Here is a 16,354-nt window from a genome sequence, read left to right as displayed (position 1 = left end):
CCCCGAATTATAGCGTAAGCACACAGGACAGTATTTGACCACATGTGCAGCTGTTTTGGGAATGTTAGGGTTGTTCCAGACGGGGTCTAATACAGCACAAATACCTTTTGCTCCTATGTGTGCCGGGCCTTGGGCCATGGTCACTACTGCATATACTAATGCATTAGGGAGTAACCAACGCTGTTTCTCAGTTCTGTAGTGTGTTTTATCTAGGTATCTGAATCAATATCCTATTCTTTGCCCTTGTCCGGTTATAAATCAATAATATCCCTGCAACGGCACAGAAACCCTATTCATAATTCGGTCATAGCGCATGCTGTCACATTAAGCAAGCCTATTCCCCCAGCCCCCTAGAAAGCACACCGAGTTCTTAAACAAATCCAAGCCTTCAGCAAACCTGGGAAATCACCGCCTGCTATTGTTTTGATTTCGTCCGAGAACTCCTGTAAAACTGTAAGAACGACCAGTTCTTAATGACATCTTTATTGACGTCTTATGTCCATCCTTACGTCAAACCCGGCACCTTTCAGGTATAAATATACCAACGCTGCCTTAAGCAAAGACACGGTGGTGGTGAATCTGGAGCAGCGACTACTTGCCCGAGAGCCCAGCTGATGCGAGAGCCCACGGACGCTGCCCCTCCCTTTTGACGCGCTGAGAAAGACGCTGTCTTTTCTCTTGCCGAGAAATCCAGCCTCCGGCGTTTCCAGCTTACCTTTGCGGGTGACTGGGATACCGAGTCCTGAGAAAGAGATACCAGCCCTCCTGCCTTCTAATACCCAGGTACTGAACTGACTAACCCCTTACAGAGAATTCTTGAGTCAGATTCTTTGCAAACCAAACTTAACTTAGACTGCTACTTACTTACTCCCTCCCATGTATTAGGCTTAGGTCAGGTACACCGGGGTAGGCGTAGTTAGAAGCACCAGTTGAGTACGATTAGTCAATGTATATATGTATGTATCTATTTTATACATTTTAAAGTATCATATGGCTAAGAAACCATATCAATGCTTTTACAGTATTGTTTCATAATCCTGCTTTTACTGTATGCACTTTACTTAACTATAAGTATTGCAATTGTAGCAATTCATTTCTCTTGTATGAGGAAAGAGACTGCTCAATAAATAACACCTTTTATTGAAAACGCCCGTCTGTCTTTTTCTCTGCAAATCTGGTGAAACTAAGTACGCACATATTGACTGAGTAAAATAGTTGTCTTTTGTTTTCACACAACTCTAGAGATACAATCTTAATCAGGGAGAGCAAAGTTGTCATGTTTTATGGTTGTCAGAAACTAAATCCCTTCTTGTCTATCCAGGGAGGTTAAACTCCTCCTCGCTTATTCGAGAAAGTTTCTAGTGAACTCTGAGCTAGCTGGCAAAAACGTAAGTCTAATATCGTCAGTAGAGACCTAGTTAACCTCAGTCCTACGTCTACACTACTGAAGATATTATTCCAATGCGCAGAGCCTATTGGGAATATAGGAACTACACTACATGGCGCCCAACGGTTTGGTAAGGCGATAAATCTAACGCAAGACATTAGAGTAACTCAGTCGTGCTTTTTCAAACAGACCCTTTCTCCCATAAATACTCCAAAGACGTCTGGAGTGGGTCAAAGGTTAAAATCCGCCGGAACTTAGTAGAAAGAGATTTCTATGTATAGTTTTTGGTTTATTCAACGTTGAAGGATACAGTGTTCCAAAATATTGTGCACCTAATCTTTGTTTCCTTGAAAACTTAATCTGCAACAAAAACCTTCTTGTCAGTAAAATGTCAGACAATGAAGAAGAAAGGGAGGCAGCTAGAATAGCAGCTCAACTCCTAGCGGATGACACAACTCTGCTACAGAATGACCCGGATGCAATACTCATCCCGGTCAGCATAAGAAAAACTATAACTCTTAAACTAATAGAAAATGGACTAACATCGAGAGGTGGTACAGTCATATTCGTAATTGAGGCACATGAATATCAGCAGACAGAGGTATTCTATTCATGGATAAATTTTCCAGCAGCAAATGCTGTCACACATGAATTCCACTATTACAAAGTAGAGGAACCACCGGATATCTACACTCCTTTCGAGAAGGTGGAAATCCCATTAAAATACCAAGAGCACCTGCTCTGGTTTAAAGGCGCCCTAAAACATAATAATCACATCACCAGGCTCGGTCCACTAGGTAGACCAGGAGCAACATGGCCGGTTCTAGCCAGCTACACACCACATCCAGACATTGAAGAAATGTCAATACCAGAACTTTTAGCACAGCTAAAACAACTGATTAAAATACATAGACAATTAGTCCAATATGTAATGCGGACTTCAACAGTCCAACCAGCTATTAACATTCCACAGCTGACCCCTCATCAGGGGAACATAAACAAAATTACACCACAGAAAATACAGTCGTGTCTGGGTAAAGTACCCGCAAAACGGGAACAAATTCCATTCTGGTTAGCACAAAAAATCACTCAAATAGAGGCAGTATTTCCGGATACTACCCCTACTGAGAAACACAGAATTCTGACTATCTGTCTTCCAATGAGGATCGCACCACATGTGGAGGACTGTGACACTTGGGGCACAGTCTTTGCTTCCATTTACACAAAAACACATGGTGTTCCGTCCATGGCGGTAATACCAGATGTGCTAAGACAGATTCAAAATGAATACGGTCCAGAACCTGCTTTAACTCTGGGTATGAAATTACTGAAAGATTTCAAGCAGGTCTCAGCTTTATTATTATCTAACATAAAAGGAGATGCAGCATCTGTGGCGATCCGACAGAAATTGAAAGAAACAGATATAGCAGAACAACCATTTGAACTTGCCAGAATCATAGAAAAATCCTATGAAGAACTAGGAAGAGATAGTTTGGGTGGGAAACCAGTAAAACCCCAACTAACTGAGAATCCAGAAAAAATATTTATTAAAAATAATTTAAACACTCCAAAAAAGAGCTGGGATGGAAATAAACAATCCACTCCCAAAGAAAAAAGATTCCAGTCCAGAGGAAGGTCTCCTCGGCGGAGGGAAAGATCTCCGGACCAAGGACACAAGTCTCCCCAGAGGGAGCCCTCTGAGAAAAGATACAACCTTAGAAATAGGGATAATTTGAAGAAACCTGATAGATATCAAGATATTGATACACGTCCCTCTCGATCTTTTCAGACTTCCTCGCAGAAATCGGAAAGAAGAGGACGGTCAGAACACAGGGAAGAGCACGTCAAGTCCAAAGACAAGGAACCTGCTAAAGTAAAAAACAATTTCCAAAAAAGAAGGTAGCAAGCATTAAAATAGTTAAACATGCCGAGGATCCTGAGGACACAGCTGAAAAACTGAGAATGGGCTCAGACAATGCTAGACAGCGCAGCAGAAGTGAGCATAGCTCGCAAGATCCTGATGAATCATCTGGAGACAGTGGACACGAATGAATACATTCAGGTGGAAACTGCAGATACCAGAATTAGCAAACCTCATTAAATATACAAAATAACGTTGCGTATAGAGGGAGATAAGGCTAGGAAAATAAGGGGTCTATTTTGGGATAACCTCTCCAAAGGCTATGACATCCTTTTAGCTGAGAAAGACTGGCCACCGGAGTTTGTCAGGGAGTGCCCTCATGGCGAAGAAATGATTATGCCTGCCTTCTCAAATCACATTCCAATTCATAAAAAATATACACTTACAAGAAAGTGGGCAGTAGCCCAAGCTCCTGCATTATATACAAATCATGTTGGATGGGATGAGGACTCTCCTCCTCACAAAATCCAGTTAAAATCACAACCAACTGCACAGAGGCAGTACCCAATTAGGCAAGAAGCTAAAAAACAGGTCCGGGAGATCTTAGATCAACTTGAATACCAGGGGGTGATTGAAACATGCACCTCACAAATGAATAACCCTTTGTTTCCTGTCTCCAAGCCAGACGATTCATATCGTCTAGTTTTGGACTACAGACACCTTAACTCATGTTGCAAAACCTTTGCAGTACAAAACTCACACAGTGCAGCACTAATGAATAACATAGTGCGCAAAAAATACAAAACAACATTAGACATCTCTAATGGATTCTTTTGTCAAAATATAGAACCTGAAAGCAGATATTTGACCGCTTTCTCAATAAATGGCTCGCAGAAAAAATTTCTGTCGTTTGCCACAGGGGTTCAAGAACAGCCCAGGATTATTCTCAGCGAGAGTAACAGAGTTACTACAAACGTATGATGATGAGGCATTATCTTATGTCGATGACATCTATCTCACAGATGATGACTTGGATACTCACTTGAAAAGAGTGAACACCATAATACTTGGGTTCGCAGCAGAGGGTTACAAATTCAACTTCAAAAAGTCAAGAATTGCCCATCTAACTGTCCTGTTTTTAGGATATGAATTAGCAAGTGAAGGCAAAAGCCTGGCAGACAATTTCTTAGAGATATGTGCTGTAATCCAAGCACCAAGAACGCTGAAAAACTTACAATCAATTCTAGGTTTCCTGAATTTCGGAAGAACTTACATTTTAAATTATGCAGAGAGGGTTAAACCTCTCTATGAACTAATCAAACCAGATTTTAAAACAATCAATTGGACTCAAAAACACACAGAAATTTTGAGATCATTGCAAACAGACATGTTAGCTAAAACAAAATTGCAAACACGCGATAACACACGCAACCTTGTGATCCGGGTCATCCCAGGAAGATGCGGATTCACATACCTGACCTCTAATGAGGGAGAAAAGGTACCAATAGCATACAAATCACATTTGTACACAGAAGCTGAAAAAACATTCAGCATTAAGGAAAACATTGTTCATGCGGTTCAAACAGCTGTAGCAAAAGAAAGAGACCACGCTGATGGCAGACAGATTACTGTTAGAACAGCAGAATCAGCCTTTGAGGCATTGACATGCCCATGTAATTTACCTACTGTGGCATTAAATCCAAAATGGATACAATGGGAAAATTCTCTTGCTACAGACAAAGTGAAATACTATTTTGACCCGGAAATGAAAAAATTAAAAAATCTAGAATATGAAAGAGAATATCCTCTGCCTAGCGACATTCTGCCCATACAACTTTACGCCTGCGTAATATACACAAACAGTTATGCAGAACCCGCAGTTGGGGGTAAACAAGCTTACAGTGCTGCGTGTGCGATTGTTAAAGGTCGTTGGCACGAAGGAAAATTTAGACCACTGGTCACTAAAACACAATCTCTAGGAGATTGTACAGCTCAGCGAGCTGAACTACTAGCATTTAAGATGGCGCTTGAAAATACCGATCGCGAATTCCCCACACTCATAGTGTGCGATTCATATTATTGCGTTCAGTCTTATAATGAATATTTGCAGAACTGGGTTCTAAATGGTTTCAAAGATGCAAAGGGTGGCACGATCAAGCATAAAACACTTTGGGAACAAGTAGTTCTTTTACAAAAGGAACTACAAAAGACTCACGTGATACAGGGAATTCATTGGCTGATGAGGCCGCAAAGGCAGCTGTGCAAACGGCTTCCGTAGCTGCCATCACCCGGTCAAAAACAAAAATAGACAGCGAGCGATATATTGCAAGCTGTCAGCGCTACAGTAAAAACTGGGATAAAATCACTCCCGAAAGGCTTTCCAGTAAAGTACTCATACATAACTGATGCGAATAACGTTCCATTTGCTCGAATCCCTGGAGTGGGGGATAGGGCAATTCCAAACATGGAACATAGGTTAAGACTAATTATAGCGGCACACGAAGGGCTCGCTTCTGCACATGCTGGTGTTTCCGCCACAGTATCATTATTAAAACAGAGATACTGGTGGCCACATATGAGAAGACAAACTAGGAACTATGTTCTAGAATGTGAAATCTGCCAAAGAATAAAGGTATCAACAGTGAAACGACCAGCACAGACGCCCCTTCTAATCTCAGATAAACCATTAGCTTGTGTTTACCTGGACCACTGCGGTCCCTTACAAAGGGATGGCAACTATAAATATATCATGGTCGCAGTGGATTCCTGCACGAGATTCATTTGGATGTGGCCCCAGCGCTCGGCTGACGCCAGAACTGTTATAAAAGATTTGTGAGTCTTTATCGGCACATACGCGATTTGCATGCTACATTCTGACCAGGGTCCTGCTTTTAGCTCTCGAGCTTATAAGGAGGCCATGACCAGCATGGGCATTGCATTGCGGTATTCTTGTCCCTTCCATCCTGAGGGAAACGGGCTTGTGGAAAGAAAAAAACGAGACATAAAGCAATCTATAACGGCAAAGGTATTAGGTTCGGGTGTTGGGTGGGTCAAACATTTAATAAGTGTCCAACATAGTTTTAATAATCTGCCAAGAAATTCTCTAAGAGGTTTCAGTCCGTACAAACTATTGTTCGGGACTAGAATGCTAATCCAGGACCTTGATAGTCAAACTTCAGTGGTGAAAGAAAAATGCTTTGATATCAAAGATCGTTTGGCTATTTTACAGGACTTAAATGAAACAAGAAAAGACCTGAGCAACATAAAGTTAAAACAACAGCCAACAGCCACTGAAGAGAAACCACCTGTCCCAGCAAGGCCTGTCTGGATTCCAAAGATTGGGGATCTGGTCAGAGAGAAAATCGCGGTGAAGAAGGAATTTGGGCCTTTTTACAGAAAAGCAGTACCTGTCTTAGCTGTCAACGGAACAAGATCAGTTGTACTACCGCCACTTGCTGGTAAAAAGGAGAACCGAGTTGTATCCATCGACCTGGTTAAACCACAATCATGTGGTCAATAATAAGTAGTAGGCCAAGTGGACTCCCAAGAAGTAGCAGAACACCAAAGTTTGCTACAAACCAAGAGGTTCAAACTGAAAGACTAATCACATTTGATAAAACTACAGTGAATCAACAAGGACTATGTAACAAAGCCATGGAACTTAAACCTCTTGAAACCCAAATCGCAATAATGCATCAAAAAACACCTGTCTACAACGATGTAGCCACAGACAATGCTGATGAATCAAAGAAAATTCCAAAAGCAATGAAAAATCCAGGAGCAATTCCAACAATTGACAGAACTGCATCAGGCTACTTCATCAATATCGATGACTTTTCTGAGGATCCAAGCGAACCTGTGGAACAGCCAACATCAACAACAACTTTTAAAGACAAGGCTAAAGAACTCTGTCATCAACTAAAAGAGACCTATCTGATTTCCCCATGGATTGAATTTTGGGTGGTACTGGGTGTACTTTTCCTCCTGCTTTGGCTCATCATGGTACTATGCTTGGGACATTTCATTGAGGGAAAATATGTTACAATGGACACAGCATGCCAGAATATCAACTTGGTCCTGAAGCCACACAAGTCTTCACACATCGAGAAGAGAGAACTTTCTTCAGTGAACTTCACAGCCAATCCATTACCCGGTGGGGTAGCATGGGACAAAACTGATTACGAAATCTATGGCCCGGTCGAACTCTTGAAGTATCCACATCAATTTAAGATTTCTTTAAGTGACTTTGTAAAACCAAGCACATTCTCTGATGATTGGGACTTTGAAAGTATTAATGATATGATGTCAGACTTAGTTATGTCAGCAAAATTAACAGAACATGATTATTTACAGGGTTCATCAAATTATGATCAGATGTACTGTTACAACCACTATGGTAACCATTATTTGCATAAATCTGCTCAGACTAGAAATGTTTTAAATTATAATCAATGGGAACATTGTGCAACTCCACCAAAAGGAAGTTCGAAAACATTCTATGAGAAATTTCCATACTTCTCAGGGTTTAACACAAGTGACGCAGAAACATTTTATTTCAAACTGTTAAATAAGACAGGAATGAAAACCATGCTAACAAATACAAAATTATCTATTCAGAATCGTTTTATGAAAAAATGAATACATTTGGTTTTGATTTTTGGAACAAAAACATTGAAACAAAAACCATCTGGGGTACTAAAGACTGGCAAGTCCGAGGTATAGAATCATTATTCAGAGCCTGCATGATCCCATAACAAGTTATATTCTTGAATGATACAATTCAACAAACAACCTGTCTTGGCCTAGCCAAAATTAAAGACTTAAACAAACCGTCTATTCCAAAGCCAACACCTGATAGTAATAGCACTACAGATGTTGAGATAGACGTAACCCATATTTTTAACCAAAACAAAACACATACTGATTGGAAGAAATGGTTGATCTGGCCCACAGACACAAATAATTGTCAAGATAGATTCCTGAACAAAATACAGGGGTTCAAATTGACCAGGCCAGACCCTAGATACTCCCAGCGACAACATCCAGGGATTGTAACAACATACAGTGTAGGAAAACTCTGCCTCGAATGGCTACATACATCCACACTGGCAGAAATTAAGCAACACTTGACTTTACTTAAAGAAGGTGCTGACTTGCGTGATTTCATTATGGGACCTCGCAAACAGCGTCAAAAACGTTTCATAGCGGCCTCTATATATGCAGTTTACAACGAAGCTTGGAAAGTAACTCAAATTAAAACAGCAGAGAAAATATGGGAAATTGACCGTATTAATTTGGAAAAATCACTTTCTGTTGTGGACAATGGGTTAATGACTCTGTCTTCCAGAATATATTCACTAGACAGGATTGTATCATCTGCAATCGATATAATAGAACAGGACATGCTAATGTTACAACATGGTCAGTCCCAATTGCGTTCTATTGTACAGCTTGGCTGGACGTTACAAAATCTGCGTTCAGGCTACGTGCCTTGGCGTTTAATCAACACAACGTCATTAATCTCTATCTCTAACCTTACTGATATACAAATCAGCCTGGCACAAAAGGGAGCAGAATATACAATTCTGAGTATTGAAAAACTTGAGAGATTACCATTGACAATGTCAGAACAACCTGTCATTGAATGGATAATACATGGGATAATAACTATTCCGATAACGACTTTCCAATTTCGATACTGCCAACAGTATATACAGGCAGGCCAGTATGAAAGGTTGGGTAAAGGATACATCAAGTCAACATGGGAATTACCTTACACACACACATGTTATAGTGAAAAAGGGCAGAATATTTTTCTTAGTGGTAATAATTGTGAAAAATCACCAAGTGGTATACTTCTGTGTCAGGGCATAAATTTGCATGGGGCCTGTGAGGGGACTTCAAATAACCTTTCATGTCACCAGCTTGGCACACCTGCAACTCGAATAGAGCCATTCTTTAGACGGCTTTCTAACGGGAGCTATGTTCTAATTGTGGACCACAGATGTTGTGGCCTAGTGCCAGGAAAAGCTTATCTAGTTACTGTAAGTTCCATGGTCACTTGCTGTGAGCGAGTATTGTTTCCAAACGACACTCCAGACAGGGAGGGAAATATTTGGCCCAGTTTGAATATCTCTTCTATTCGAATTGATACTTTAAGCAGAATGAAGACTGTGCTTCTACAGACGCCGGTTCACTTGACGTCATCAAAAGAAACGTATGATCTCCAAGTTGCAAGGACAACGACAGAGATGCATGCATTATTATCAACAAATTGCCCCCTACACTTCGCAGAAATGCTAAACGAAATCTTAAACATTTCTGATACGAATGGTATCGCGAGTGTATTTAAGACAATTTTTTCGGGACTGTTGACACCTTTCAAAGCAGTCCTGGGTATTTTTCCTAATTTTGTCCATTCTGTCTTTGGCGGACTTCCACTCCTGTTGGGACTTGTAGCAGGCATTTTATTTTTGCTTCTCCTGCTTCGTTATGGCAAGCCAAAATGCGGACAAGACTCCAGCAACAATGGAAGAAACGATCCTAACTATACGCTATCGGGACCGCATAACTAAAGTCCTTGGATTAGCCTGGCTAAGAAATCTGAATATGACCTGGTTTCTTTCATTCAGACCCATCTGGCAGAATTGTATCTTACCTGTGTTAAGATGTTTGCTATGCGGAGAAGAATGCGTGTTAGACATCTATCTTACACTACAATCAGAAGTACCATTGGATACAGATACTTTGCTCAGTCCAGTAAAGGCTCATGCATCGTGTTGTCCCCAGCGGTTACCCATCCTGATGACGGCATTCGTTGAGACTTCACCACTGCGATTAAAGGGTAGTGAAGTACAAGATGAGAGCAGCATCAACCAGGTACGACCTTCTGTAAGCAATGCTGATCAAAACATCGTTGAAAGCATTCATGCTCAAGACTGCATGGTAGCGACATTTTCCAACTTGGTCGAACTTTCACCTGAGGCGGTAAACTGCTTTTTTGAAAGTCTGTCTGAAATGATGTTCTCGCCCGAACAGAAAGAATAAACTTTTAAGCAAATGAGCACTCAGCGTTCGATGAACTCTGAATTTGGCCTTCAGCTTTTAAAAACAAAAGCTTCAGAATAATTTGGAACTAGTTTGACTTCTTCCCTTGAAAACGAAACTATTTTCCCCCGATTCCAAAATATTTACTTTTTTTTTGGCACTCATCCTCTGCTTAAAGTAAAACTATTCTTAGAGAACAGAGCTTCTATTGTTAGGAACTCTAGAGACAATATATTAAACTCAACCTCTAGCATATTTACAAGAAACTGTATTTATATGTGATGGAATGGTCTCGCACTTTTTTTTCTGTATTAAGAGCCATTTCATGTGTATTTTTCGCAAATCATTCATGCTGATATATATGTGCATTTTTTGAATGATTACACTGCTTGAAAGCATACAGTACCTATACTCATTTTCGTGTATTTCGCATATACCATTTCAGATGCAAAATAATATATTGTGGGGTGGATCGGTATACACATGCACCGTTAAATATGTTTACTATTGCTTAGTTTAGTAATTATGGACATGAATTCGTGGAGTGGGTGTAGTGTGTTTTATCTAGGTACCTGAATCAATATCCTATTCTTTGCCCTTGTCCGGTTATAAAGCAATAATATCCCTGCAACGGCACAGAAACCCTTTTCATAATTCGGTCATAGCGCATGCTGTCACATTAAGCAAGCCTATTCCTCCAGCCCCCTAGAAAGCACACCGAGTTCTTAAACAAATCCAAGCCTTCAGCAAACCTGGGAAATCCCCGCCTGCTATTGTTTTGATTTTGTCCGAGAACTCCTGTAAAACTGTAAGAACGACAAGTTTTTAATAACATCTTTATTGACGTCTTATGTCCATCCTTACGTCAAACCCGGCACCTTTCAGGTATAAATATACCAACGCTGCCTTAAGCAAAGACACGGTGGTGGTGAATCTGGAGCAGCGACTACTTGCCCGAGAGCCCAGCTGATGCGAGAGCCCACGGACGCTGCCCCTCCCTTTTGACGCGCTGAGAAAGACGCTGTCTTTTCTCTTGCCGAGAAATACAGCCTCCGGCGTTTCCAGCTTACCTTTGCGGGTGACTGGGATACCGAGTCCTGAGAAAAAGATACCAGCCCTCCTGCCTTCTAATACCCAGGTACTGAACTGACTAACCCCTTACAGAGAATTCTTGAGTCAGATTCTTGGCAAACCAAACTTAACTTAAACTGCTACTTACTTACTCCTTCCCATGTATTAGGCTTAGGTCAGGTACACCGGGGTAGGCGTAGTTAGAAGCACCAGTTGAGTTCGATTAGTCAATGTATATATGTATGTACCTATTTTATACATTTTAAAGTATCATATGGCTAAGAAACCATATCAATGCTTTTACAGTATTATTTCATAATCCTGCTTTTACTGTATGCACTTTACTTAACTAAAAGTATTGCAATTGTAGCAATTCATTTCTCTTGTATGAGGAAAGAGACTGCTCAATAAATAACACCTTTTATTGAAAACGCCCGTCTCTCTTTTTCTCTGCAAATCTGGTGAAACTAAGTACGCACATATTGACTGAGTAAAATAGTTGTCTTTTGTTTACACACGACTCTAGAGATTCACTCTTAATCAGGGAGAGCAAAGTTGTCATGTTCTATGGTTGTCAGAAACTAAATCCCTTCTTGTCTATCCAGGGAGGTTAAACTCCTCCTCGCTTATTTGAGAAAGTTTCTAGTGAACTCTGAGCTAGCTGGCAAAAACTTAAGTCTAATATCGTCAGTAGAGACCTAGTTAACCTCAGTCCTACGTCTACACTACTGAAGATATTATTCCAATGCGCAGAGTCTATTGGGAATATAGGAACTACACTACAGTTCGATCTATCCAACATTCATTCTTGTCCAGTTTCCCTACTTCCTGCTCCCATTTCTGTGTTTCATCTATGGTGGCTTCTTTCTGTAATTCCCTTACACTCTCTATGGTATTGTCAAACACAGAAGTTTCCGCCACCCATTGAGCTGAAGTACTGGGAAACATGGGAGTTGCTTTAGTCTGAGCTGTTTCCTTCGCCACTGAGTCAGCATAGGCATTTCCCTTTCCTGTAGAATCGACTATTTTCTGATGGGCGCTATATTTGATAATGGCCACTTTATCTGGTAGAGTCAGAGCTAACAACAGACGATCAATTAAAGGACCATGTTGAATCTTTTGGCCATGTGTGGTAAAGAAACCCCTCTCCCTCCATAACCTCCCAAAACTATGGGCAACGCCAAAGGCGTACTGGCTGTCCATGTAAATGTTTACTCTCAATCCTTTGCTAATTTCGCACGCACGTAACAAAGCTATTAGTTCAGCTGCCTGGGCTGAGTGGTGTGAGATCCTAGCAGTTTCCACTACTGTCTTCAAAGTCGTAATAGCATATGCAGCTGTTGCAGTTCCATCTGGTAACTTAAAACAGGAACCATCAACATACAATTCTCCTTGGGGTTCTGGTAAAGGAATGTCTGTGAGATCTACACGGCCCTTTGTCTCTTCCTCAGTTTTAAAGACACAATCATGGATATCGTCCTTCGTATCACTAGAAGGGAGAGGTAATAGTGTTGCTGGATTCAATGTGGCACATCTCTTAATAGTAATGTGGGGTGCAAACAATGTCAGTTCGTATCCTGTCAAGCGGGCACTCGTAAGGTGCTGGGTTTTGGTTTTATTTAACAAAATATCCACAGCATGTGGTACCATTACTGTGAGGTCAGTGTTCAACACTATCCCCTCTGACTGTCGGATGGCCACCGCTACCGCCGCAGTGGCCCTCAGACAACTGGGAAGGGCTTGTGCTACTATGTCCAGCACTGATGAAAAGAAGGCACAGGGTCTCTGTTTTCCCCCAAAATCCTGAGTTAACACTGAAAGGGAACAACCGTCCACCTCGTGCACATAAAGTGAAAAAGGCTTCCGGTAATCCGGGGTACCCAAGACAGGTGCAGAACACAAAGCAGATTTCAAAGAGTCAAAGGCTTCTTGACATTCATCCGTCCAGGGTAGGGGTTCATGCACATCTTTGGTAGTCAAGTACAACAAGGGTTTAGAGATGAGGGAATAGTTAAGAATCCATTGGCGACAGTAAGAGGTTATGCCAAGAAAAGCACGAACATCACGTTGAGTACGAGGTACAGACATGTTAGTAATTACAGATATTCGTTCTGGTGTTAGTAGTCTCCCCGCTTTCGACAGTAAGTGTCCAAGGTAGGTCACTTCCTGTCGACAATATTGAAATTTGGAAAGGGAGACCATATTTCCGTTTTTAGCCAAATGATGTAACAACTTTACAGTAGCATCTCTGCACCCATCCTCCGTATCAGAGGCCACCAAAATGTCGTCGACATATTGAATGATTGTATTGCCGGTGGGTATAACTAGTTCATCCAATACTGCTTTCAAGGCCTGGCTATATATACTAGGACTTTCTGTATAGCCTTGAGATGCGCGCGTAAATCTAAAACTTCGTCCTCCTAATGAGAATCCGAAGATATGTCTGCTATCAGGATGAATCGGAATTCTAAAGAAGGTATTCTTTAAATCGATAACAAAAAAATATCGAGCAGTAGGGGGAATCATGGTAAGAATCGTAGTGATATCTGGTACCACTGGGTATTTTGGGACCACTATTTTATTGACTGCTCTAAGGTCTATCACAAAACTATATGCAGATTTATAATCCGGGGTGCCATCAATCGGAGTCTTTTTCAAAATCGGCAAAATGGGACTGTTACAGATATTTGCCGCTGTTTCTTCCACCACCCCTTTTCCAACTAAATCGCGAATGATATGGAGCAATGCTTGTTCATCCTCTGGCGATATTTTATACTGTGGAATGCGGGGCATCTTTGCATTTGGTTTTATGGTGATTGACACAGGGTCTATTCTTCACAGACCCACGTCGGTATCCCCTTTCGCCCACAAGGTCGGAGGGATGGTAACAAATTCAGGAGGCAAGGGTTCGTTCTTAGTAAAATACTGAGCCATCTCTATAGGTGGTTTCTGCATGGTTAGAAAAACACCATCGGGTGAGCAATAGATTCGTGCATGAAGTTTCTTTAAAATATCCAAACCTAACAAATTCTCTCCACAATTAGAAGTAAGGAGAAAAGGGGTATGCACAGAAATAGGACCAATCGTAAAAGGCAGAGGTTTTGAAACGGGGCTGACTACCGGTATTCCGGAGAATCCGACTAATACATTATTTTGGCCAGACAGAGCTGCCCCTGGGACCAGAGCCTGGGCGACTGAACTACTCATCGCCCCAGAATCCACTAGAAATTTCCCGGATGTACCCAATAGTTCTCCTTCTACATAAGGTCCCTCTTGGTCCACTGGTACTGTAATACGGCCCCCGCTCTGTCCTTGGCTGTCTCATGCGTACTCCTGGTCCTCGTATCTTTCATTTTGATAAGTTTCATTGTAATATTGTCTATTCTGGGGGTCGTCAAAATGATTCTTACGAGAACCCTCGTGCTGCGCTTCCTCTCTCCTCATGCTATTTCGATCTATATTTCCCTGACCTCTTCCTCGACCCCTACTGGGTCCGTTTCGACCTTGTAGCAGAGGGCAATCTATTCTCCAATGTCCCTCCTCTTTACAATAGGAACATTGGTTTATCCCGATATTCGGCGGGCCCCCTCTGCCTCTCCCCGCTGGCTGGCCCCTTTGATACGAGCCCCGCACTCCCCGTCCTGTCATTTGACCTCTGCTAACTTGTTGCAATAACACCCTTGTTTTCAAATCCTTAGTTTTCTTCTCCAATCTGTCCTTGCTCTCATTCTCGTGATGCTCGTAATATTGGGCCATACTAAGAATGACGGACGGTGCAGCTGTAGTCCACGTACTTTCAGACGACTGAAGGCGAGACATAACCTCCGGGAGTAGATTTGTAACAAACCTATTTACGAATAATCGAATTCCCCCTTCTGTAGAGAGGTCCTGTCCACTGAAATCTATAAACACCTTCTCCAACCGAGTAAAGAAGTCGGACACACTTTCATCCTTCTTCTGTCTACATGCTGTTAATTTGTCCCAATCTACTTTTCTCGGGGGTAAAAGGGTTTTCATGAATGTAACAATCTTTTCAGACACAGCTAATATTTCATCCCGGGGCTTCTCTCTGGGTTTTCGTTCCTTGTCCCAATCTTTTAATTGGTTCCATGTTCCTCTTAACTCGGGGATATGGTCAGTATCATGAACCTGCCTCCAGATATCAACCGGGATCTGGAGACCAAAAAATAGCTCGAGATCAGCTATAGTCATGATAGCAGAATTGGCAGCTTCGGTCAATTCTTTGTAAAAAGCTGTTGGAGTTTTACGAGGATCTGGTAACTGGGCCTTTAATGTAAGCACTTCACTTCGTTTCCAAGGGGTATAAACCCATTGTTCCTGGAGCCTGGCATCCACCCTGGCCCTAGTTACCACATTATTGGCATCTTTTAATTCTGGTATTTCAGGGAAAAAGAGGGGATGCACCTCTCGCATGGGATGCTGCGCTCCCCATTCAGCGCTCTTCCGGTGCATCCTTTCCCTATAACTCAAAAGGACGTTAACATTCTGATATACTTCTTCAACTTGGAGATGAAATTTGTGAGCATGATCCCTGATGTCACGCAAAATCTGAGGAGGTAATCCCTCCTCAAAACATTGTTCCCATAGTGAGATCAGTCGGATCGCCATGCTCTCTAGAGCTAATTGTTGTGCAACGGGTTCAAAATCCTTCATAGTGCTCCAGATATCCTCTAAGGTATAAATGGGATTCCGCATCCACTGGGATGCCTGACTTATAATAGCTCTTCTCTCCTCCTGCCCTAACAGCGACCGAGTGAAAGCTCATTGATCACTCGGGTCAGACATCGGTCGCTTGGGTGTGGCCCCAGGGCCAACCATATTTCGAAGATCTAAAGAGGTCTGTGTTGGAGGAGAGAGAAATACTGGGTGCAAGGGAGAAGGGACAGCCGCATCCGGCCGAAGAGATAATAAGGGTGAGGTAGTTAATCGAAGAGAAGGAAGGGAAATCGGAACACCAGGTCCTGTTC

Source organism: Lissotriton helveticus, chromosome 4_1, assembly GCF_964261635.1.
Source record: "Lissotriton helveticus chromosome 4_1, aLisHel1.1, whole genome shotgun sequence".
NCBI classification, from domain to species: Eukaryota; Metazoa; Chordata; class Amphibia; order Caudata; family Salamandridae; genus Lissotriton; species Lissotriton helveticus.
This window is presented reverse-complemented; position numbering follows the sequence as displayed.